Source organism: Thrips palmi, unplaced genomic scaffold, assembly GCF_012932325.1.
Source record: "Thrips palmi isolate BJ-2018 unplaced genomic scaffold, TpBJ-2018v1 HiC_scaffold_18, whole genome shotgun sequence".
Taxonomy (NCBI): domain Eukaryota; kingdom Metazoa; phylum Arthropoda; class Insecta; order Thysanoptera; family Thripidae; genus Thrips; species Thrips palmi.
The window spans coordinates 13,440,030-13,465,560 of record NW_023144627.1 but is presented as its reverse complement, the minus strand read 5'-3'; the positions used below and the strand labels follow the sequence as shown (position 1 = coordinate 13,465,560).

General features: G+C 57.0%; 1 protein-coding gene and 1 long non-coding RNA gene across 2 annotated transcripts in view; one reads left to right on the top strand and one right to left on the bottom strand.

Moving 5' to 3' along the window:
• The window catches only part of LOC117645294 (RNA-binding protein Musashi homolog Rbp6), a 310,020-nt gene that overhangs the window by 59,656 nt on the left and 224,833 nt on the right, over positions 1–25,531 (top strand). The window lies entirely within an intron of this gene.
• Positions 15,070–16,109, bottom strand: LOC117645296. The gene is made up of 2 exons (XR_004587723.1): positions 15,831–16,109; positions 15,070–15,716 (listed from the first exon to the last, which is right to left on the bottom strand). It is a non-coding gene; the product is annotated as an uncharacterized LOC117645296 (long non-coding RNA).

The following is a 25,531-nucleotide window of genomic DNA, read 5'->3' as shown; positions in this document are numbered from 1 at the left end:
CGCCTCACTAAGCGCAGTTCGGGGGTGGCTCGACCGGCGCGCCCCGAGGAATGTTTTTCTTCTCAACTCATTACAGCCCCTGGTCGCTCTGTCTCTCTTGCGCTCGTTGGCCGCCCCGTTGGGCAGTGAGAGTGACGGAGACAGAGCCACAAGCAGAGGGGCTCACAAATCGCAAAGGTCCTGACTCTAAAAAAAATTCAGTCTGAATTTTTCATGATTTTTGTGAACAGTGGGTTGCCTGCGGATGGTCCACTGGGTTATTAAAAATGAAATTGTAGGCTGTGTCTCGCCCACGACTCCAGTGCCCCCCTCCCCAAATTCATTTAGCGACTGCGCCTCGATAACGCGAACGCGGCGTCGCAGTTCACAGCGACTTGCCTGCGCGCGGGACTGGAAGTGATTCCTGCATTCAGTCCCTTTGTTGCAGTGAATGGGTTACCCTAGTGGGCGCTGCGTTGCCGCTCCCGGGCCCAGGGGACCCCGTCGCCGTGGCAGCCCGCGCGAGCGCTCCAGGACTCCAGGGATCTTGGATTTCAGGAATTTAGGAAACTGACGCGACTGCCGCCCGCCCGGACTTTGGAGGTCGTTTGTCGAGAGTTTCCACCTCGAATGTGAATGTGAATGGGGCATCGCTCAGGACCCGCGATGCGTCATCGTCATCCGACTCATCAAGCTAACTGCTTGAAAAGCCCCGGCGCTGCGCTCTGCTTGAGGAACTGCTTGGAGAGCCTCACGCCTTCCAGCGTGCCTAATGACATTGCCGTGTTGGCGTTCTCGCCTCTCATTGTGAAAATTAGTCCGAAAAAGCGTTAGTCGGCAGGCCTTTCCACCTGCCACCCTTCTACTGTCCCGTCGCCCCATTTCGAATGCAAGTTTTACAATGCTGCGGTCGTACTCGCAGCATTGCCGTCCAATGCAACTGCGTGCACCTCGTCAGCCGCAGCGAGAAAAAAGGGGTCGAGAACAAAACGGCTGCGGTTTGCGGGTATTCGATCCTGCGCCGTTGCGGTCCGCGCCCTGTCCGACGGGCCGTGTCGCTCACCGTGACGTGCGGGACATGGCGCAGCTGGGGGCCGCCTCCACCGCCGCCTCCGACGCCGCCTCCACCGCCACCTCCACTGCCGCCTCCACTGCCACGCCGATCGCCCCTTTTTTGGAGGCGGCACAGCAAGGCTGCGTTCGAGCGTGGCGCGCAAAACCGTTTCGCAGGCATCCGGCACGCGGACCATGTCAAAAAAAAAAGAGAAAAAAAAATCAACAGGCTACTGCCTAAAACAAAACAGCTGGGCTGCACCAAACTCACACACTTTGCGCGCATAAAACTTGCGCGGGTAGTTTGAATTTATAAAATAATTACTACCAGCCTCTGCGAAATTTTGTTAGTTCATTTTTGACTCTCCTGCCGTCCCGTCCCCAGCGCTCCTGCGTCCCAGACAGCGCAATTAGGGGTTAATAATGAAATAGCCAGACTAGCCGGTGAAAGTCACTGGAAACAAAAACGAAGAGTAACATCGGTTTTTCTTGTTCAACGATGACGCCAGGAAAAAAAAACTTATTCTGAAGACAAAAGTCCTGGGAAAAAACTGAGGGATCTGGGTTGGAGAAGGGTGTGTCAGGCCTCCCTCCTCTAGACCGCCGCGACGCGCTGTCACAGCAAGGAGGCCCCAAAACACACTCGCGCGCGCACACACGCACACACACACACACAAACGTACCGACTCATGTGCTCACCGCATGTGTCTTAGTCCCGTCTCGCGTTCCACATCACACGTGCAAATCAGACGAGATCGGCCCGAAACAACAGAGGCGCACGATTGCGTGCTCTTATTTCAAAAGTCCCTAACGTTGCTGTTTTTTAATTGACAGCTCGATAAAAAATGAAGATTCGTAAAAATTTCAACGTTTTCCAAAAATACCCTTTCGCCGGCTTTTCGCCTGCAGCTGGTGCACCGCCATTAAGTCGAAAACTGCATCAAGTTGGACCAGCACGGAGCAGAGTGTTTGCCCTCTAACCCAGTTACAGTGCACTTGTTCATTGGGGCCACGTGCGTTTCCGTGTGTGTGGAACACCAAGCGGCGCTGCGCGTGTGTGAGTGTGTGCGCGTGTGAAACCAGGGGGTGGGGGGTTGGTGGCTGCGTCGAGCTGGTTGGTAGTCGGTGTGCAGTTTTATCGGGGGCCCGTTTACGTATTTTCTCGGTGTTGGCTCCCATTATCGCACCTCAACAGCTAGAAGCGCCTTTGTGAAACCGGCCGCGCCCCGCCGCGCCCCGCCACGCCCCGCCACTCCCTGCCCCGCCACTCCCTGCCCCGCCACTCCCTGCCCCGCCACTCCCTGCCCCGCCACTCCCTGCCCCGCCCAGGCACGCCCAGGTGTTACGTTGACGTAATTTATTAAACAACCCGCTCGCGAACGCTTCGCTCATTTTCCTCGTCTCTTGTCCGGACTTAGCTTTGCCAAGTCCGTTTTTGGCATTTCTAGTAACAATTTTTGTTCCAGTTGAGTTCAAGCCTTTTGCTTTTGCGAGGATTTTCGAGCTGCGCGCGCCGCGGCCTGCAGACGGGGGTATTCATTCGATCCTTACTCCACTGCTTCTTGCGCGTGATTTTCGGAGTGTGTGTGTGCGCGTGTGTGAGTGTGTGCGAGGCGTGGCCTTTTTGCTGGGATAATGCTTTCTCGATTACTCACCCCTCAACGTCTTTCTCCAGCGCCCTCGCTCCAGCGACTCCCAGTGCTTTGCACCATCTGCACCACGGCGGGCTCACACAGCAACGGAGTAAACTTCGGCATTCCTGTTAAGCACTCCCCTTTTTTTAGCCTTTTTTCTGGTATCACGTGACTGCGAGATTTTTGCGGCCGGCAGTGTAGAGCTGGTTAGCTACTACCACACGGTGCAGGTCCTCTCGCCAGAGGGTTCCTCCTCCTCCCACTCCAACGGACGCGCGGTGCAGCCGTGCGACCTTGACACGCCGGCTCCCCGTAGTGCACTACAGCGTTGTGCAAAGTTAAACCGGACCGGGCCGAAAAAGCTTGCAAAAGTGCCAAATAAAGCATTCCGCACAAAAGAACGAGAGCGAGGTAGGCGAGGTCCCCGTGGAGGTCCCCGTGGACGGGGCCGAGCGCGATGCGGCGCGATGCGCTGTGCCGCACCACGCCCTCTGCGACTCCAACGCCGCGTTGATTCACCGCAGCTGGACACTCGGTTGCCGCCGAATCGATCCCCGCCATTGTTTGACGAATTCCCAATCGGCGGGGCGGAGGCGGGTGGAGTCACCTGTTTGCTTGCGGCACATTGTCACTCGCTCTTCCATTTAGCGTGTTTGTGGACTGCTGGCGAGTGCGTGTGTGTGTTCGGGAAGGAGAGAGAGAGGGGAGGGAGGGGGAGAGGGAGGGAGCGAGGGGGGATGAGGGTAGGACTGTGTGGTGAGAGGAGGGGGGCAGCTTATAAGAAGGGGCCGTAGGAGACCGAGTAGGTGTTGGTGTGCGTAAGTGCGTGCGTCTGTGTGAGTACACGAATATGTGTGAGTTCGCCTGTGTATGTGTGCAAGTATGTATATGTGCGTGTTTGTGTGAGTGTGTGTGTGTGCACGGGATCGGTGCGTCAGATTGCCGCAGAAGTTGCATTTTATCTCAAGGGGCTATCTCTCTCTGGGTTCCGGACGATGTGTGCTTTGAGATAAGTCCCGAGGCAAACACCGGTCCTTCGGGTCCTTCGGGTCCTTCCCTCCTCCCTCCAAGGTACAAAGCTGCGCGCGGCTGGGGGAGTGAGAAGGATAGAGAAGGAAGGAGAGAGGAAGAGGGAGGGAGAGAGACGTGGCGGATGAATGCGCCCAAGACTTTGCCGCCCGCACTTTCCAAACATGAATAATTAGTGTGAAACTAACAAATCTTGGAATCCTTTCGGCTGATTCGGTCGGGGAGCTCCCTGCCTGCTCCTTCTCGTTGACAAAATTAATGGCGCCAATGTGGCTACACTGTAAGCCTCCTCGCAGTGCCTTGCAGTGCCCCGGCAGTTGCAGCCTCGTGGATTTATCTCAGGGCGAACTGGATTACGAAGAAACAACATGTATTCCCGCTGAAGCCTTCGGGGACAATGTTTGGGGAACAGCCAGGCAGGCAGACGGGCAGGCAGGCAGGCAGCCAGCACCATGTTGCCTCGCGTCTCCTGTTTGAATTTGGAGCTTCCTGCCCTACCTGGCCGATCGTATGCGGAAGTCTGCGTACTAACCGGAGCGATGGCGAGTCCTACATATTTTAGAGTGACGGCCGCGATCCCTGGCGGTTTCAAACGCAAGGCCGTCCTTGCCCTATCTAAGCCACCCTGCGACTCCTCTAAACTGCTCTCTCTTAAATGCTTCTGTGACCGTTCGATGGCCATTTTGTTCCAATTTTTTAATCACATAAACTTACATTTGAATTTTGGATCACTTTTGATCCTGGAATCGAGGCCCTTTAGCGCAGAATCCGCTAAACAAAACCAAAGTCCGACTGTGCATCGATATTTCATTTCGCCGTCTGAAACCTTTGGGCAAAGTAGAGCATTCTATTTTGAGGTTAGTCGTCCTTATCTCGTGATCCTGGCCCTGCAGTCCATCCCCCCTCTCTCCCTCTCTGTCGCACACACACACACTGAGCGCCACCCCTTACATTATCTATTTCGGTTGCTCCCCGACCTTTCACTTGGCGTGCCTCCGTTTACCCCCAGACTGCGCTGCCAACGCTAACCACTGCTGCTGCCGGTTGCACATGGCAAGGAAAACCTCGACGCGAGCTGCGAATAGCAGCGTCCGGACTCCTTATTCGCAGAATCGACAGCGAAGGCAATGTTGAAAACAACCCAACTTAACATTACTCTACCTTTGTGTTGGTCCTGGTTACGTTATTTACGTTTTTCGTAATAGGTTTAACAGTCCAAGCGCGTTAGCGAGGGTTCATGCGCGCTGCTGGCCTGGAAACCAGTTGCCGCCCGGCTGTGCGGGTTCAATGTGTGCGGTTTTATGAATGACAAAGTTTCCTGGACTGTGGCCAGCCGGCCAGCCCTGCCGCGCGCTCAGTGGCTGGCCCTGACACGGGCGGAGGCATCCGCGGCCCCGCCCCACCCCTCTACCTTGAATGGGGTGAAAAAAACCTGTAGTGACGTAATTAGTGGTCCAGGCGTTGTTGACAGGACACGCTATTGGCAGTTGCAGGGGCGGCGGGATATCGAGTGACAGAGGTGCAGCCTGGGGCCGTGCCGTGCTGTGCTGGGGCTTTCGAAGACTATCACGTGACACAGGCCCTGCATTATTGCTGGCGTGGGGACAGATGCCCGGCCGGGCAGCACATTGGTGGGCTGGCCGTAGGAAGCAGCGTGAGAAATATCCATGGCGCTCAGTGGTCGGGGAAACCGGTCTAGCTAGCGTCTTCTTGAGTGGGTTTGACCACCTGTTTCATCTAGACGAATTTTAAAAGCTAGTGTTCTCAGAATCGAAGACGTGATACGTCCAATGAATTGCACAGGGAGAGGTATTCAATAAGAAACGGTACGAACTGGATCGATCTGATTCGAGGGCCCCAGCAGTTGAGGACGATGCAGCTCCAATCAAGCCCAACATCGCTTGCTTCCTATGAATATATCGGAGCACACGCGCGTCCCGGCGGACCATTACTGTGAGCGTCACTGTCGAGCTGCAGCAGCAGGTGCATATTATCGTGACTTATGCCGCGCAGACGGCCAGACGAAAAGAGACAGCGTCACTCTTTGCTCCTTGTCTTGGCAGCGTCTCCCGTCTGCCATACCGCGTTTGCGAGGGGCTATGCTGCCGTGCACCGGGGACAAAATTTTCATATTGCATTTCGCTGTTGACGAGGCGATGCTGCATCATCAGCTGACTGGTTCCGCAGGTCGACGACCTGTGGGTGCGACCGAGAGGAAAGCACTGATTGCAGTCAGCTTTGGCCAGTCGCACATGCTTGATGACAGTTCGGAGACGGTGCTTCACGCGGCGCTGTGTTGACTGTTGACTTTCGAAAGCGATCGGAAGGCTGGTTCAGTTAGACTCGCCTCGGCACTGCTAATTGAAGGCCCTCGGGAGGCGTGGGGCTGAAAGGGCTAGAAGGCTGGCGGGCCGGAGGGTGAGTGGGTACGAAACTAAATGCTGCGCCCTCCACGGACGCCAAGGGCGCCAGGGACTCGGGGGCCCTCTAAGGGGCGGCGACAGGGCGTCACATCGAAAAAGGGCCTGCGACCCTTCACCCGCGTGAACCCCTCGCCAGGCCCGGCTGGCTATGCCTCCGCCGTCACTATCAACTTTCCGACGATAACTTCTTTCAGAAAACTTTGTCGTGTGGTTAACGTCCCGTACGATAATTTCTCCAAAGCCTGTCAGCTTGCGAGAAATAGGCGGCCATTCTTTTGTGTATTCTTCCGGGGAGAAGATCGGCGGAGGGGCGTCGAAAAATGACGTGCGCAGTCAGAATTTTGTGGCGCTGCCTTTAGAGTGGCGATCTAGCGAACACGCCGGTTCCAGCTTGCGAGAATAATTTTGCATGCAGTTTCCCCGCTGCTACCGCAAAAAAAATGTATGAGAGGAAAATGGACAATAAAATGTTTGGCATCCGAAGTGCACCACTTGCAAGACCTAATGCAGGCATGCACAATGCAGTCCTCTCGGAGCAACTCCTCGATAAAGCTGAGTAGCGTCAAAACCACCCAACCACAACGCAGTAGGTTACAGTAACCCTTCGGTTAGCCTATTTCCATCCAAAAAATTCTCCGAAAACTGAAGCTTTCTTTCGTTTCAAGCAGGGCCTAGGGCCACGAAGGAGCAGCCCAGGGCCTGTCCACGCCCCGGCAGAAGGGCTTGACCCTTGAGCGAGCGCACCTCACCTCGTGACCCGCGAGCCAGTTCCTACCCCAACGCGATAGGGCCAAGATAGGGCCGTGACCAAACGCCGCCCTAAATTGGGCTCCTGCTTTATGAGCTGTGCCCGGCCACACGCTTCCCCTGGGAGTCACTCGGCCGCGGTGCCCCAGTGCCTCGCCCGAAGTCCCCATCACTGATTGTTTCGTTCTTGTTGCAGGTGCGCGCGCTGGAGGAATAGCGGGTAGAATTCTGCGCGGTAATGTACGGCGGAATGCTAAAGTCAGCGTTGTCGGATGCGCGGTTTAGGAAAATCCACCGCGATGGGATGCACTTATCATATTCAGGCCGAAAAGAGGGGAGAAGGAGAGTGTTGAAATAATTGTATGGCCTATCGCTGTCAGTCCCGGCGGCACAGTCCCTGCAGATAATGCATTAAAAACGTAATATGGACGTCATGAATTTTTATGACGTGTGTCCCACCTTGGCATTTCCATCGGTCTGCTCCGGCCACTCCAGCCCAGCTGCCTTTCCAAAATTATGGAAGCAAATGCGTGCGCGAGGACGCTGTTGCTGCCACTGCTTCTTCCCTCTCTCTTTTCAGTCACCCCTTCTCTCCTTCTTTCACTCCTTCGTCCCATTTTGGCCGGAGCAGCGGCGCCCTCACCGCACGACCAAGAGAAACAATTTTCTTTGAAAATCCGCATTCCTTTGTGGTGACAACAACAGCAACAACTATCAGTGGGAGAAAAGGGACACCGACCCCCTGGGTGACGCTGCTGCACTGCGCTTTCGGTGTGCTTTCGGTGTGCTTTCGGTGTGCTTTCGGTGTGCTTTCGGTGTGCTTTCGCTGTGCTTTCGGCCAGGTCGCGTCCACGCCATCGATTGCTTCCCTTGTTTTTCTCTTCTGGCGACATCACGCCGAGGTTCCACGAGATGACTCCCGGGACCGAGCTCGCGACAACCGGCGGCTAGGTCGGCGAGAGGGTTGCGGGAGAGAGAGGGGGGGGGGGTGATACTTGCAAGTGGTCGAGGGTACCCGTCTGGAAAGCGCGGCGCTCCGAGGGCTGAGCAGACACACCTCCGTGGCGCCAGAGCGTGCTCAGCCCCCCGACTCCCCGACCCGACCCCACACTGTAAGCAAGCACCACGCCATACCTTCCAACAACCAACGGGTGGACTGAAAGGAGTAGGTTCTTCGCGCTGTCTCTCCGGCGCATTTTCGTCGCGCGCCCGTTTTCGGCAGGTGTAGGCGTCGGACGAACATTGAATCCGTGAATGTGGGGCGGGGCTGCCTACTTAGCGCCGCCTCGCCACGCCACTGACAAGTCCCCCCTTCCCCCGGTGTAATAACACGCAGCCGCCAATTCCCTGTGACGCCCCCGCCCTGGTTTTGCGCCCTCCCCCTTATCGCGAAGGGCTGCTTCCCCGATATGGTTTCACTCGGCGCGAATGACCCCCAGATTAGACACGCGGACCAAGGTCGAGCAACGCCACTTGGACGCGGACACACTGTGAGGCACCGCGTCGCTTTTCGGCGAGTGTGTCGGTGCTTGTCGCCGGCCGACTTTATGGACCAGATCAGAGGCCCTCTAGCGGCCCACTGGCCGGCCGGACGGCTTCTGTGTGGACATGATCGTGACCAGGCGTGGCGTGGCGTGGCGTGGCGGGGTGGGGCGGCGCGGGCGTAGCACGGCGTTACGGCAAGCAAAGCTCTGAAACATGCAGGACGTCGAGCGAGCTGACATTTACATGCGAATGTACGCGCGCGGTCTGCGTGATCCGACGAGGGAGGGGACTGGTGCCCCTCCCACTCCCTCTCCCTCCCCCTCCGGGCAAGCCCTCTCTCTCGCCCCCGATATTCAGGACCCGTGTGATACGGCCATCTCTGGTCTGTCTCTTGTGGGGTAATGAACGACCTCCGGCCCGTGCTGCCCGTCCGGCGCTGCCCTGCCGGCCCGGCCCTCCATGGCATTGGCAGGCGAGGCCCGTCGGGGCGATGGCAGTTGAACACGTGCGCGCGGCGTGTGGCCCCGCCCACGAGGACGCGCTCGGCTCCAAGCACGGCTCCAAGCACGGCTCCAAGCACGGCTCGCATATGGGCCCCGGAAGTGCTCCCAGCCTTCCAGGCTTCCAGGTCGCGCGGCCCAAACACGCGGCAACTAGCAAAGCCCGCCAACAAGTTTGGACTATCATCATTGACTTTGAGCCAGGAAGCCGTTGGAGAGGGGAGGGGCGGGCCGTGGCAAACTGCCTGCCTGGCCGCTTTTCCAAGGGGCGTTGGTCAGTGGCGCCCCTACCGGGCGACTCCGAACGGTCTCTCTGTCTCTCTCGCGCCCCTGGGACGCCCCGTGGGTGCGACGGAGACGGAGGGGCTCTCAGTCCGCCAGCCGCCCCTGGCGCTTGGAGCACTTACGGCAGGGAACGTGTGTGGGGCTGGGGCAGGCCGGGGCAGGCCGGGGCAGGCTGGGGGTGCTTTTGAGGACCAGGCTCTAATTATGGTGTGGGGTGTGGGGAACGCTGAGCTTGCGCCTTCTCGAGAGGCGACACAGCGCTGGGGTAGCCACGGGGTAGCGACGGGGCAGCGACGAGGAACTCCGGAACGCGCTACGTGGGTTTTTCCATTTTATTTTAACAGTGCAGACGCACAGTCGCAGCCAACGCGCCCTCTGTGGTTCCACTGCACCAAGTTATGTGGCTGGTACTAACAGCGACAGTGGCGAACCAAAGACGAGACCTCCACCTGCCCTGCCAACACCCCGCTGTACACTCCCGCCCAAAAATTTTCGTCATTTTTGCGCTTGTTTGCAGACAGTTTTGCTCGTTGTGCCTTGTAGCACTCGGCCGACCCGCTGCCCCATGTTTGTGATGGATGACTTTTTGTTCTGACTGTCGCATTTAGTGTTCCGTCGCGCCTGCCCCTTAGCGACCGCACCAACTTTTCCCCGGCGTTAGTCGCTTTGGAGACAAGGGCGGGAGAGAGAGAGAGAGAGAGAGAGAGAGAGAGAGAGAGAGAGAGAGAGAGAGAGAGAGAGAGTAGGGGAGGGCGTCGGAAGGTCACCCCGGAGTTTTGAGTAGCGGCCTCGCCTGTCTTCGCTTCGCGCTTCGTCCCGGCAGTACCAGGCACTACCCCAACTCGGTCCGCCCGACTTGTTGTTTTCGGCGATGCCCTTCGCGGTGTCGTTCGCGCCTCCACGCCCAAAATAATCATTTCCACCGTCCGGCGGCGCGGGTCGCAGTCGAGCGGACCGCCACGAGGGAAATAGGGGAAAGCAAGGGAAAAGCCTATCGCTCGAGAGGGAGAGCTGCGGTGCAGGTCAGGCAGTGCCGAGGGATGGCTGATGCGCCCTGTCCGGCCGACAGAGAAGGGGGGGGGGGAGTGCCGGGTGGTCGGATTGATTCCGAGACAATGGCTGGTCCCTGAGTTATACCGCGGCCGACCTTCGCACACTGCCTTTGTCAGCGTGCCGCCTTGCCTCCTTCTCGGCCAGACAGAGAGACGCGGTCCGATTGACCGTCTCTATCTCTCTCCCTCTCTTTCTTTTCCCCTCCGTTGTTTCAAACCGCCCCCTTCGGGCCTTCACACCGCTCTGCGCCGCTCCGCGCGGCCGCCCCCTGACTCGGCGTATTGAAAGTGTCTGCAGGCGTTTTAGTGTCGCACAAATCATACAAAAGTGCACATGTGGCGCCGTGCCGCGCCGTGCCGCGCCGCGCCGAGTCCGAAAGGAACCCAAAGTCGCTTCGATAACCCAGGCCGGCCGGCACCAAGCCAATGGCGGGGAAAAGGGGGCCGCACCACTCCCCTGGCAAATGGGGTGGGAGGCTGGCTGGCTGGACATCATGCATCTTTTTCCCTCCCAAAGCGTTCCTCGTTCTACCGGTCGACAGGTTCCCCTCCCTGCGCCGACTGCGCCACTGCACCATCACGGACGGACCGTCACCCGACAGGGGACCCACCCCCCGCGGGGCCCCGCCTGCACACGCCCCCTGATTGCACTGCGAACTGCCGCTTTGAAACGCAAAAAAAGAAGCAGTGGAGCGCCGTGTGGGTAGGCCACCCGGGGGCCTGCGTGTTCGGCGGGTTGGCCTACCCCGGCAGGCGTTCGGCCGGGCGAGCGGACAGCGGGCAGGCGGGCAGACAGACAGACAGACAGCCCGGCACACGGACAGAGAAGTGCGGCACAGGTGAGGCCGATGCCGTGAAATAAAATGGCGGGGCGTTTGTTATTTAGTCGTGCGCTGCGCTGCGCCCGGCTGCGCCGCCGAGCCGCGCGGCGTGCTTCGATGACTCAGGTGCCGCTGGACAGCGTTATCGGCGCCCGTTTGTCGCTTGTCGCCCGTGCCACGCGGAGGTCGAGGCCCCAGAACCTCCGGGCCTGCTCCATCGTCCTCGCACTGCCGGGGCGCCCAGTCGGCGTGCGAGAGAGACAGAGAAGCCCGCAGGCCGGGGCCGCGGCCAACGAAAGCACTCATTGCGTGCAGCCCTGGTCCGCCTCGCCTCAGCAACGCCTCGGCAGCGCTTTGGAACCACGGAACGCGAAAGAAGAAAAGTTCCGGAAAAGAGCGGGCCAGCGCCACTTCGCCTCGCCGGCCAGGCCAAGCCTCCCCGCGCTTTCCCGAGGGCTTTCCCCACGCCCAGGACCAGCTGCGCTCACACGCCGCCGGCAACACGGCGGTAACTCACAGTGTGGGGCGACTCCGCTGCAGTTACGGGCTCAGTGGCGCTGGCCTTCGACTGGCCTTCGACTGGCCTTCGACTGGCCTTCGACTGGCCTTCGACTGGCCTTCGACTGGCCTGCAGGCAGGTCCCGCGGGGTGGTTCCACGGTTCGAGGTTCTGCTGCAGCCCCTGTCTTGGCCGGCTTCCGTGGCTCTCCAGTCCGCGCCCTGTCGCCGGCAGACAGCGCAGTCGCTCCACGTCGGAAATTAAGAGTGTCTCCGAGTCTCCGCGATCAATCAAACCCCTTCTGGTGATTCCAACTCGCCGTGCCGTCGCACAGTGGGCCAGAAGACCGGTGGAGGCGGACAAAACTCTAGTCGCGTTTTCAGCTCCTGAGTCGCTAAATGGGACTCGAACCGAGCGTCTGACCCCACCAAAGGGTTCCTCGTTCGGAGAGCAATCCATTGGTGGGGTCACACGTCCGGTTCGAGTCCTGTACAGCGACTCTGGAGCTCAAGACGCGTCTAGAGTTTTGGCCGACTGCACCGGTCTTCTGCCCCACTGTGCGTCGGCTCCGCGTGCAGGACGGTTACAGTGTTCTCTGTGATCGCGGCGCAGGAAATCGACAGCGGAAAAGTTCCGCACTCGCTGTTCACTTCACAAGGGTCTATATTTGGAGACGCGTCTGTCGGGACGTCCCGGCCGCGGCCCCGCCACGTAGGGAGAGGACACAGCCGTCTCTCTCGCGCCCTCACGGAGGTAACCTCGGGAGCGACAGAGAAAGAGCAACGAAGGACTGGTTTGAATCGCGCGGCAGTCCGCAGACTGTCTGGGCCGCTAAGGTAACTCCGAGGGCCTCGCCGCCTCGCCGCTCCGCCGGCCTCCAAATTTAGACCACTTGCGCGACGGTAGATTTGCACCAGTCTCACCGATCGCGGTGCTGCCTGTCGAGAGAGAGAGAGAGAGAGAGAGAGAGAGAGAGAGAGAGAGAGAGAGAGAGAAGAAGAGAGAGAATCCGAAATTGATGACCACTCCACGCGGGACCCATCCTGTCGGCCGACAAAAGCGTATTTTGCGTTGGGGATGGTCAAAAGCCACGTGACGGAGTTCAGTCCATTTTTTGTTTGACCTGCCCCACTGTTCCTTTTGACCTGACCAGAAAGGCCCTCATGAAAAATTTGTGAGCGAACAAGTCCGAATCGACCCCAACTAATCGACTCTTGGAGTTATGGAACGCTCGATGAAGAGTCGTCCCCTGGCTCGTCACCCATTCAATGCGTTTCTTAATGCAAGACTTTGACTTCCAGAGGTCTCATTTTCCTGAAAGAGGAAAATAAGGACGATGATAGTGCTTTAGTGCACCGTCTCTGAGTTTCCAACTTCAGAATTTCCCACCTCGAAACTCCCCACTTCTGGATTTCCCACCTCTGAATGTCCCACTCCTTAATTTCGCCACTTCTAACATTGGCAAAAGTTTCCTAAGTTTTCTTAGTTTTCAAATTTTCCAAATTATTAGGACCGCGTTTTGCACGCACCGCTGCACCTCCACGAATCACTGCCTTCGGCTGATGAGACGGACTGGCGACGACGGGCCAGTCACCGAGGCGCTAATTTCCCCTGGCCGGAGAGAGAGAGAGAGAGAGAGAGAGAGAGAGAGAGAGAGAGAGAGAGAGAGAGAGGGAGAGAGATAAAGTGAACAAGGGCGGGTTAACGACTCGGATTATGAACTCGAGTGGGGTGGCGACGCCGCGGCGTTGTGTCCCGCAATCACTGCGGAGATGTTTAAATGGCTTAGAATGACTCCGATAGCGCCGACCCCGCCCCTGGCCGCCCTGGCCGCCCTGGCAGGCCCCTCGCATTTCGCGCATCCCTCCGGAGGCCAAGAAGACCCGCAACGAGCAACGAGCGCAGGCCGGGCCAGCCGGGGCCGGCCGGGGGTACACAGCAAATTGCTTTATTTTTCCATAAAGTAATTTCACCGCCCGGGTGGCGCGGCATGGCCTATTATCAGTCTGTCTCGTTTGGCGTCGCTCTCTCTCTCTCTCTCTCTCTCTCTCTCTCTCTCTCTCCTCTCTCTCTCTCTCGTCTGCTGCGGCGGGCATTTTCTTCTTGCTTGCGCACGCTTCGGCCGATTTTTCCTTTCTGTTTCAACGTCTTTCTCCTCGCTTTTCCCAATCGTTTTCTGCGAGCCAGTCTAGCCAGGCCTCGCGCTGCCTCTGTCACCCTCACGGGGCCCTCCGTGCGAGTGCGAGGGAGACGGAGAGACTAAATCGGTCGGTGCGCTGCACGGCGGCGTGCAGGAAGCTCTCCCAGGCCCGTCGGATCATTGGAGCGCATTGGGACATGACCTCCCCGAAAAGGACTAGGGCAAAACAAAGAGCAAAGCGGATGAGAACGCCCGACACAGTGCGCTGATACGGGACCGTGCATCTGTCACTAGCGCTGTCAAAACCGGAGGAAAAAGGGAGGACGGGTGTGATTCGTCATGTGGCTGTCGCTAGTGCTGTCATCTGTCGATACTGTGGCCGCGGCTGACTGACTGATGCCAGAACGAGCATGCGCCAACTAAATTCCCGTGACTCCCAACGAGTCACACATTTCTCGAAATGCCACACCCCAAAAAACGGCCTCTTGGATGAAAAAAAATTAAATTTTCCTTTTTTTTTCAAGAAATTTCTTTTTTGAGCCAAACTTTTTTTTTCTTGTAGAACAAAAAATTTTTCTTGTATAAAATTTTTTTCACTCGAAAAAAAAAGCCAAAAAAGGAAAAAAAATCATGAAACTTTTTTTTTGGATGCAGGCCTGCTTCCATGCCTGGGTTTCCTTGCAACGGCGTGTAGTTAAATCGAAGATATAAAGTTTCCAGATAGTTTTTTTAGCGACTTTCAATCATCCACGTCGGATCGATTCGGTAAAGTGCGGGTACTCGGAAGGGCCCCAGCTCGTTACCAACTGGCCGGCCCTTCCGCTTTCCAGGAGACCCCCTCCCTCCGCCTTGCCAAGGCCCCGCCACAGCCCTCCACTGTAACTGATTCGCCCACTTTTCAGGCAATTGCCAAGGCCTTGCCGACGAAACGGGGTGGTCGCCGGCGGAGGGTGGACGACAGGCGTCGTTAGACTCTTACCTGCGGTGCGATTCAGAGAGAGAGAGAGAGAGAGAGAGAGAGAGAGAGAGAGAGAGAGAGAGAGAGAGAGAGAGAGAGAGAGTGGGAGAGAGAGAGAAGTGCGGAGTTAGTCTCCTGGCCACCGCAAGGAACGGTCCAGATGGCCGGGGTGGCCGGTGGGTCGGCCGGGGAGAGGGAAGTCCTGCTTGTGTTGATCGGCAGGACGAGGAGGACGCAATTAAGGTCTCTCTCTCTCTCTCTCTCTCTCTCTCTCCCATCCATCTGGCTGTAGCCTCATAATTACTGACTGACTAAGACTGACTATTGTTAAACGGAGGCACCGGCAAGCCTTAGATGTAGAGTGGGTGAGGGTGATCAACTTTGACTTTATAATCTCACAAATGTTTGGGCGCCAGGCGACAAAGTCACCATCAAAGGAAATAGGCTACTTGAACTGAACACCGATTTAACAATAACAGAAACAACCATTTTAATAACGGACAGATCACACTTAACTCAAGCACAGAACTCACACAAAGGGCAAAACTCAAGCCCATACAAATCCATACTCATATGCATACACATAATCACAAATACCAACAAACCGAACCAACGGTACTCACAAACAGAACTAAATTAAAATCAGCACGGGCACGCCATGGGCACTGGCTTCAACAGAATAACAACAGCTCGAATAAGAACCGTACAAATTCAATACAAATCAACAGAACTTAACTAACTCACTGAAGAGTGCAAAGATAACCTCTCCCAAGGTATGACTAAAACACACTGGGCAAGATTGGTCCAATACCCAGGTGAACGCAAACTCAAAATGTCTCAACGAAAAGACTACATGACTTGAACAGATCCGTTTTGCTACTTGCAAACATATTCAGAACTTTGGACTAATAATCTAAAATACCGACTTACTGAAGTACAGACTTATTATTAAAACACATAATCACAGCACTGACTGCGAACTTCTCACTCAGAAGATTTGTCCATATTCACATCACTTCACTACACAAGTTTGCTGCTCCTGATCTTGGAGTGAAGGAACACATGGCGGAGAATGACCTCAACGCACAGTGTGACGAACCAGATACAAAACCCTGAAAATACACAATGCAGGTGAGCTAGGAGTAGGCCAAAGCATGGCAAACCATGGGCAACATAACCTCCAAGTTAACGACAACAAGAGTGGAACAGGCCACAGACAAACTCACCGAGGACAAAGTACAGATTATACTAAGTTGTTAAAACTAGATGAGACCTCTCGGGTTAGGGAAACAGTGGGACTACATGACGAACTTAGCCAGGCCGCCGAAGCGAGCACTGGAAGTTGTTAACAGAACGAAAGTCCCCAGCTGAATGACAGAACCCAGAAAATACGGAAGGGCGAAAACTTCCGGTGACAGTATGAAAAATAGTAAAGAACGAACCGAAGTCGAAAAGAGGATCGAAACGGAACGAGGTATGGAAAATTCAGAGGACAGTAGTAGAGAGGGAAATTTAAACAAGTAACGGACGAAAGTGGACGTTACATGGCGCGCGAAATGGCCGCCGATTGATGTGCTGGGCGACGGCGAGGAAGGCGGAGGGATTGCACTGCAGCAGTGGCGCCCTCTGGCGGCGAAGAGGCCAAGCAGCCTCAGCGTCTCGGCGCCCCATGCGGGTCGCATCCGCTTCCTGCTGCACCTCGGGGCGCGGCGCGGCACGGCACGGCACGGCACGGCACGGCACGGCACTGCCAAGCAAGGCACGCCCGCTCCGCCCCGCACACACCACCACCACCGCGCGGTTAAACTTACAGGCATGGAGAATAGACGGATGGAGGACCGGCTCTGGGCCCGCGCGCCAGCGTTTTGGACTGCCGTCCGTGTCGGCGGTTGGGAGTACCCCGCGCGGCCACCGCGCGGCGCTGCGATCGCTATGCCTCCACTCTGCCGCTCTCTCCATAGCGATGAGCCCACTAAACCATTACATTGCTCCCTAAAATTTCTGAAATTACGTTTGCTTTCTAGTGTCAGCTTCTTAAAAACCCTCACTGACATTCCGGAAGGACTGAGAAAGGACAGTGTCATTCGACTTTTCAGCCCAATTGAGTGGAATCAATGTAATGGATGATTGAAGGTGCCTGGTGGTAACGTACAATTTATCCCTCAACATTCTACATGCCTTCTTCACACATATAATTTGTCATAGACACAAAATTTTTAGGGGAGGTTCAGGTGAAAATCTTGCCATTTTCTAAATAGATCCCACTGTCATAACGTGTTCGGTATATAAAATCTTTCTTCGAGGAGACTAAATTTTGACTTTTGAAGGCCCATGCCTGGCTCTGAACCCAGTCGAAGAGTCTTCTCGGGCCTATCTTGGCTGTATCTTAAAAATCTTCTTGCGCATACTATTTTGTCGTAAAAGGTTGACCTTGACATTTTTCACTTCTTCGATTCATTTTTAAAAGATTCCGGCATGCATAGCTCAAAATTTCCATTATATTATTAATTGTAAGCTTCTTAAGCTGAAAAGTCCCTAAAATTTGTCTATTTTGTACATTTTTGATCAATTATAGTGAAATGCTTGGCTAGAAAGCTTATGAATAAAAATGTAATTTACATTTTGAGTTGTGCATGCCAGCATCTTTTAAAAAGAATCGAAGAAGTGAAAAGTGTCAAGGCCAATCTTTAACGACAAAATAGTATGCGCAAGAAGGTTTCTTGAGATGCAGCCAAGATAGGCCCAAAAAGACTCTTCGACTGGGTCCGGGCACAGAATGTGCCTCCCCATGAAAATTTTAATAATTACTTGGTAAACATAAAATTTGTAACAAATTTTTCACAGTGGGACCAATTTAGGAAAAATAGCATTTTCACCAGAACCCCCCCTTAAAAAATTTAACATTTTTTATAAAAAAACTTAAAAAAGTAAAATAAAATTTTATAAAAGCCCATATTACCTCACTCTGGGGACGAAAGGAATGAACTTTGTCGTGACACTGTTTACAGCCCGATTGCTTCCCCCGAAACCCCAATGACAATACTGGACGTAACAATTGGGCATGACGATGGACTGTCAACTGCGAATCATAGGTGCAGTAAAACCCCAGTCCTCCTAGAACGTGATTATGAAGTCGGATAATGATGACATTTGTGAGATGGCGAAAGAATGGGATTTTTTGAGCGATGGCTATGGATCTGTGGGCGTTCGGCAGGTGCAGGTGGGGCGAAGTGGAGGCATAGCGATCGCAGCGCCGCGCGGTGGCCGCGCGGGGTACTCCCAACCGCCGACACGGATGGCAGTCTGTTTCGGACCCACAGCCGGTCCTCCATCCGTCTATTCTCCATGTTACAGGGGTGCTCATTGTCTTCAAGTTGACCCGGCAAGCGGGCCTCCCCCTCCCCCACTCAAACTGCCCTGGTTCCACCAGGTTCCACCAGGTTCCACCTGCACCCTCCACCAGTCCTTCACCGCCACCGGCGTGGCGCAGCGCAGCCGCTGCAGCGCGAGTTTGCGAGGCCGTCGGGCTGCACTGCCGGCCGAGGACACGCCCCCGCTCGTCTGTCTCGCTCGCTACTCATCAGTCTCTCTCTCTCTCTCTCTCTCTCTTCTCTCTCTCTCTCTCTCTCTCCCTCTCCCCTTCGCAATCGACAACGGGGTAGGTCGGCGCTCGCTCCTTCGCAACGCGACCGGAATGCCTCTTTACAATCTTGGCGCCAAATTCATCGCACTGCGTGCGCGCGGAGTTGAAAAAAATTGACGGCAAAAAGTGGCAATACGAAAGTCTCAAGGAGACCCGCCGATAATTGTACATGGAGTGGTTTCGAACCCGAAACCTGCCACTTCCCGAACCATGCTCTTAAACACTGAGCTACCGGGACGCCACGCCAGTCGCAGCGCGAGTGCTGCTGTTGAAACGTCTCTTAAACGGTTGCCGACTGCCGAAAAAACTCGTATAATAGGTCGCGAACCCGGGACCTGCCTGATCCCAGCCAGTGCTCGTAACCACGCAGCCACTGGGTTCACCGCCGTGCCAGCGCAGGTTTTGAAACCTCATTCGATTTGCTTTCAGAAGTCACTTGCCGAAAAATTTGTCCATTAGCTGTCCTCGAACCCGGGACCTGCCACTCTCGATTCCGGCACCCTAACCACTGCGCTATCGTGGTACCACATCAGTGGCAGCGCCAGCGCCGAACATGGAGCTTAGACTGGATGCAGATATCAAAACGCGTCCGGGGTTTCGACGGCCTCCACCGGTCTTCTGGCCCACTGTGCGTGCGTTGGCAGGCGGCCGCGTTTGAATGACGTAACGACCGCGGCCTTGACAGTGGCGTGGCTCATCCCCGCGAACAATGGCCGGTCAGTCAGGTGGGTCTGCGCGTGGAACTTGAATGCTGCATGCCCCTCATTCCCTCTCTCGAAAGATGGTGCACTTTTGCAGCTCGCTCCGCCGAGTGCTAGAAACTCTCGTTGTCCGAGAGGGGGGGGGGGGGGTGCCCCACCGCCGCCGCCGCGGAGTTCGCTCGCACGAAAAGAAGCGGGGCAAAAGTGAGAATAGGCGCGGGCCGACTACTTTGCTGAACTCGCTACTGCTTCCGGCCACGGGGGTGGTTCGCGGTTTGGCTGTCTGGGCAACAACAACAACAACAACAACAGCAACAACAACAACAACAACAGCAGCAGCAGCAGCAGAAAGCGTTTAATGAGTAAACTCCCGACAGCCCGCCGTGTAAACCTAAACTGCCATATTGAGTCGGCAAAGGCGCCCAAGGAGCACCACCCAGAGAGGGAAAAAGAGAGAGGGAGAGAGAGAGCTACATCGTTTGCCTCACGGCGCAGGAAAAGAGAGAATGGAAAGTGGAACTTCCTTCACTGCAGCTGATGCGGGCCGATGTTGCCTATAAGCAAGCCTATAAGCTGTGTTAGTTTAGGTAGGTCCTAGTGCTGCTGCATCTGTTGTCGGTTTTGGCCCACTGTTCGGCAAGCCGGTTCGCTTTCCCGCTTTCCCGCTTTTCCGCGTTCCCTCCCCGCTTTCCGGAGCGTGCACCTCACAGTGGGCCAGAAGACCGGTGGAGGCGGCCAAAACTCTAGACGCGTTCTGAGCTCCAGAGTCGCTAAGCAGGACTCGAACCGACCGTGTGACCCCACTAATGGATTCCTCGTTCGGAGAGCGATCCATTGGTGGGGTCACACGTTCGGTTCGAGTCCTGCTTAGCGACTCTGGAGCTCAGAACGCGTCTAGAGTTTTGTCCGCCTCCACCGGTCTTCTGGCCCACTGTGCACCTGCCTTCGCGCTCTCCCTTCTGCGAGTGGTGCGTTGGCGCGTCGCCAGCGGGCCGGTGCCGCGCCGCGCCTCGTCGCCCCGTCTCTCTCGCACCCGCCCAGCGCGGCCCGCGAGTGCGACAGGGACGGGGCGACGACAGCGCGCTGCGGTCGCGGCCCGCAGGACGCGCCACCGTAAATCAGGCGGCCAGGCCAAGCAGAGGGGAGGGGGAAGTCCCGGCCCTTTTCCTTTGCACGTCCTTAAATATTCGTCTTATAATTGGCTTAATTCCCTGGTAATGGTTTCGCAGGCGACTCGTCGTGAGGTACGGCCGCCCCATGCGCGCGGTTTCACAGAGTAGGCGCGGCAGGTTTTGACCAACCTGCGAAAAGCAGCGACGTTACCGCCGCGCCGCCTCCGCGCCGCGCGTTCCGCGCGCCGCGCCGCTCCGCGCCGCCTCCGCGCCGCCTCCGCGCCGCCTCCGCGCCGCCTCCGCGCCCGCCTCCGCGCCGCCTCCGCGCCGGCGCCGCTCCGCGGGGACGGACGCCGGCAGGCTGGTTGGGCCGGCTCGGTCTCCGGCACGCCCCGCGAGGGCGAGAGAGACAGCGGCGACGGCGCGACTCTCGGAGTCAGTCTGCTGGGGAGATAGGCCGCCCCCGGGGGCAGCGGATCCGCACGCGTCCTATGTGACAAAGGGGGAGAGTCTGTACGAATCCTTGGAATGGGTGCGGAAATCGAGTAGGTGTGCGTGTGCGTGTGTGTGTGTGTGTGTGTGTGTGTGTGTGTGTGTGTGTGTGTGTGTGTGTGTGTGTGTGTGTGTGTGTGTGGAGGGAAGGGGGGAATCGAAGGTGCAGGGGGTTGTGAGTGTGGAGGGGGCTTAGAAATGCTTGGGGGGGGGGAGGAAGTTTCTTCGGGGCCAAACCAAAGCGTGTATGCCGCCATCGCGTGTCCAGGAACCGTGTCTCTCCTGGGATCCAGCCCAGCCCTGCCGATAAGGGGAGGGGGCGAGGGACAGAGCCCCGATAGATTGGGAGAGGGATATTAGAAAGTGTCGGAAGGAGCGGACGTAAAGAGAGGCGAAAAATGGAGTCAGAGAGAGAGAGAGAGAGAGAGAGAGAGAGAGAGAGAGAGAGAGAGAGAGAGAGAGAGAGAGAGAGAGACACGCGGAGAAAGAGTGTGTGTCACTGGAGCACGGTGGATGGGGCTTTCCGGAGAAGCGGTGCGGGCTGCAGGCAAAGAAGGGGTTCCCGGAAGCCTCTGGCCCGTGAGTGGGGTTCACATGTTACGTAACGCTAAGCTCTCTATCCTTATCGCTCCCTTTGGACTGTCGAAGCGTCTCTCTCTCACACACGCATTGGCTGTCCATAAAGGGACCCGTAAACCTCTGCTCTCTGTTCTTTATACGCAGCCAGGCTCTGAAATTTGACGCTGTTTTTTGTTTTCTCGTTTCAGGTTGGTTGGCGTTGCGCTGCCCGGATGGCGTTCGGCTGAAAGGGTAACCGGCACACTGCGCGCCGTCATTAGAACGCGGATCTCTGCGACATTTAACGCGGCGATTTAGAGGGCGGCAAGGCCGCGCCGGGGCCGCGCGCACCGCCCGTGTGGTTACGACTTAATTTGAAATTACGCGGGGCCGAGCAAGCTGAAAGGGACGCCTTTTCCTCTAGTTACATACGTCAGAAAAAAAACATACCTTTTTTTTTCTAGCAAAAAGCGAAAGATTGATTTCTTTTTTTTTAAAATTTTGTCCGCGGCTTTTGTGCTTGCACTTATGACGGCTGTCTCGCTGGCCAGCCTGTCGACCTGCCCAGTCGCTGCCTATGTCGCTGACGGCGCACAGTGGGCCAGAAGACCGGTGGAGGCGGCCAAACTCTGGGCGCGTTTTGAGCTCCAGAGTCGCTAAGCGGGACTCGAACCGAGCGTGTGACCCCACCAATGGATTGCTCTCCGAACGAAGAGTCCATTGGTGGGGTCATACGTTCGGTTCGAGTCCCGTTTAGCGACTCTGGAGCTCAAAACGCGTCTCGAGTTTCGGCCGCCTCTACCGGTCTTCTGGCCCACTGTGCGGTGCAGTGAACCGCGGACCCGAACAAAACGCGCTGCGCCCGGAAGCGCATCCTGGAGGCTGTTCGTTGATCGGCCGGGCGCCGAGGGTCGCTCTGTCTCTCTCGCACTCACGCGGCGGTCCGCAGCGGTGCGAGAGAGACAGACACGCACAGGATGCGTGTCGTGCGCGTCACTCGCGCGTCTCGACGCACGCGAAGGCCGGTCGGAAAATCACGTTCACCTGCCGCGCGACGGGAAAGCGCGGGAAATGGAAAGTTTCATCCTGGGTTTTGCCGCGAGCGGAAGGTATCCTTGCGGACTTGTGTCGTTGCTGCCGGCAGATGATGGCGAGATTCATCACTGTCGAACTCGACCGCACTGCATCGACTGACCATTAAAGTTGTTGTTGTCGAGTTCCGATGCACGGCTGTGGTCACAAGGAGGTGATAGAAATGATTCTTCCGCTCCAAGAATCGAACGATAAACAGCGCGTCTCTCCCGATTTACACGCGGTGGCACACGCGGCCCGACCGCCCACTGCCGTTGTCCAAGCGCCGCTGCGTCACAGGACGGCCGGCACGGCTAGTACGCAGCGCCGCAGGCCCAAAGCCGAACAGAAAGCACTTGGGAGGATTATTGGGACGAGGTTTGGTCACCGCGACTATGGATAGGCCCCGAACAGCCAGTTGTCGGGGTGGGAGCCCCCCTCCCCGTCCTGCCCCGGGGCGCTCTCCCCCATCCCCTGGCCAGGCCCTCCGTCCCTGAGCCAATAGCTTAGCTGAAGGGGCTGAAACAGTAGTTTGGAACGTGTCATGCCCGACGGGTGTTGTGAAACTGAACTGAAAAGGTTTTCGTTTCCAACTTCATTGCGAAATTACGAATGCGGCGCTGGCAGAGGAGCGGGGGGGGGGCCTTGCCAGGGAGCCTAACGAACTCGAATTTGGGGCCCCGCGGTGGACTTGGCGTGTACACTCGCAGGGATCAACCACCCTTTTGCATTGTTTTCCCGATTCCTCCACGGATTACGTTGCGTGTAGGCACCCGGTCCTTTTATCGGCTGAGCCGAAGCCCAGCAAAGCGATAGCGGAGCGGAGGGCCCGGCGGACAGACGAAAAGACAGACAGACAGACAGACAGACAGACAGACAGACAGACAGACAGACAGACAGACAGACAGACAGACAGACAGACAGACAGGCAGACAGGCAGACAGAGAGGCAGGCGGATGACATGTGCACCGAATGGCCCCCGGCAGGCCGGTACCAGCGCGGCTGTTCGAAGTATCGAGTTGCCGGTAAAGTATCTCTGTGGGACGGCGGGGCTGGCCCAGGACTTTGCAGTCTCGGAGCAGCGCCGTGGCACCGCGGCCGGGAGCTAGACAAACACCAATATCCCTATTCGCCCGCATGCCGGCCGATGCTGATTTCGGGAGTCGTTTTCGTTGTTCTCGCGTATACGCGGCGCCCTACGAGTGCGAGAGAGACAGAGCGACGACCCTCGGAATCGGTCTGCTGCGGCGGGCGGACGCCGCTGCCGACACCCCGCGCCCCAGAGACCCTCCGCGCGGGGTAGCGCCTTCGTCACTTTGTTTTCACTCACCCGCAGCCTCGGCCGGGCTTGCCTGGCGGTCGCTCAGGCTGGACACACACCGGGACAAGAGACCGCAGATGCAGGCATTAAACATTCACCAGCCAACACGCGGCGGCACGAAAAAAGGGGGCTTTGCAGGGCCATCTCCAGGCACGCGCCTCGTCCCTGGAGCGGTGCGCCCCAGAGACCTTGACAGAGCCCCGGAGGGGGAGAGAGAGAGAGAGAGAGAGAGACAGAGAGAGAGAGACAGAGAGAGGGAGAAAAATAAACAAGACGAGAGCTAATCAGAAAAAGTTTGCGCGGTGGCGTCCCTGGGCGTGTAGGTGGTGCAGGGACTGCACTGCTTCGCTCTGCTTCGCACTGCTTCCAAACACCCCGGTTAGGTCCGCCGCGCAAGGCGGGGCGAGGCGAGGCGAGGCTTCCCGATGGGCCATTCCGGTGGCCAGGCGGCTGTGTCTCAGTGTCCTCCGAGTCGAGCGGCGCCGTTGTTCGGTCCTTCGAAGTCCTTCGAGGTCCTTCGGCCCGCAAATTGCTCCACTTGTCTGGCCAGAAAGTATCTCTTGAATCCGGCAGTGATGGCGATCCTAGCGCAGCGGGCGGAGCGGGCGCACTGCTCATGTAACGCGAGACGGCCCAGAACATAATCCCGCCGGCCGCTGCTGCCGTTGCTGCTGCAAGCCGTCGCTCCGTCTCTCTCGCACTCGTGGCGCGTCCCGCTGGAGTGCGAGAGAGACGGACGCCGCTGCCCCCAAGGCCCCGTCGGGCCCCAATTTCTGGACTTCCGGTTCCATCCACTCCATTTCCGGCACTGTAAATACTTCCATCGGGTTACCATCGTGTTTTTATTTTAAACATCCCCCGCCCTCTCTCCCTCTTCCTCTTCGCCAAAGTCGAGGGGCAAACGGGTGAAAGGTCCGTCGTTAGTGATGCCTCGGTGGATCGTCCCGCACTGCGGGACGGTACCGATGCAGCGAGGTGAAGCACAAGTGGGAGAGAGACGAAATATCGGACTCGAAAGAGGAAATGTTACATTTTTGCCCCAGTTCGGGGGAGCGGCTGGTGGGAGTTGAACCCGCGACCAGCGACCCCGTAAAAGTCCCTCGCTCTGTCCGTGACGATCGCAGCGACGCTGAAAAGCGAAGGCCACTGCACGGTCCACCGTGGCAGCGCAGCGCGCATGAATGGAAATGAAGAAAATAGATGAATGACAATAACGGAAAAAAGAGTGGAGAACTGTATAAATATGTATTCCCCCGGGGACGCGCTCGCGCCAGCCAAGGCCTATTATTTGAACGGATTACCATATGTGGAGAGCGCAGCGCAAGCCTCTGGGGCCGGGTTCGAATACGCGCGGCCGCGGTATTCTCTTTTTCCCTTTCCCTCGTTTTTCGTCGCTGTGTCTCTGTCCGTCTGGTTGGAAATGGGAGGGTTTTCCCCTTTTTTTCGCGCGGCACTCGAACCGGCAGGGAAAACAAACTGCCGGCCTCTCCAACATTTTTCGCCATAATTGCAATCGTGGAGACTGTCTCTCTGCGAGGGTCGCGCCGGGTCGCCCAGCACACTGGGAGTCGTTTTCGCCGCCGTGTCTCTGTCGCACCTATGGACGCCCTGTGGGTGCGAGAGAGGCAGCGCGACGAAAACGACTCTCAGTCTGCAGGGGCGGGCCGGCGCGTCGTCGCGCATGCAGGCGGCAGGGCGAGGCCCCGACATCGGAAATCGGGCAAAGCGCGTCCGAACGGCGCCGCCGTCGCCAAGGCCGTCGCCAAGGCCGTGGCGGTGGAGCCATTTGTCGTGGTGGCGGCCATCGCCTTGATGTTTCTCATATACTGTCCAATTTCGTCGGAAGCACCTGCCTTCCTTGCAAGAAGAGATAGAGGCGCCGCCTCCCCACCACTTTCTTTTCATCTCTCCACCCCTTCCCCCTCCCCCTCCCCTTCGCGACACGGCTGTACCCCGCCTATTATATCCTCGCAGACGACTTATTCCACCCATTTTATTCCCTAGGAACGTTTTCGTGCAAATTATTCTT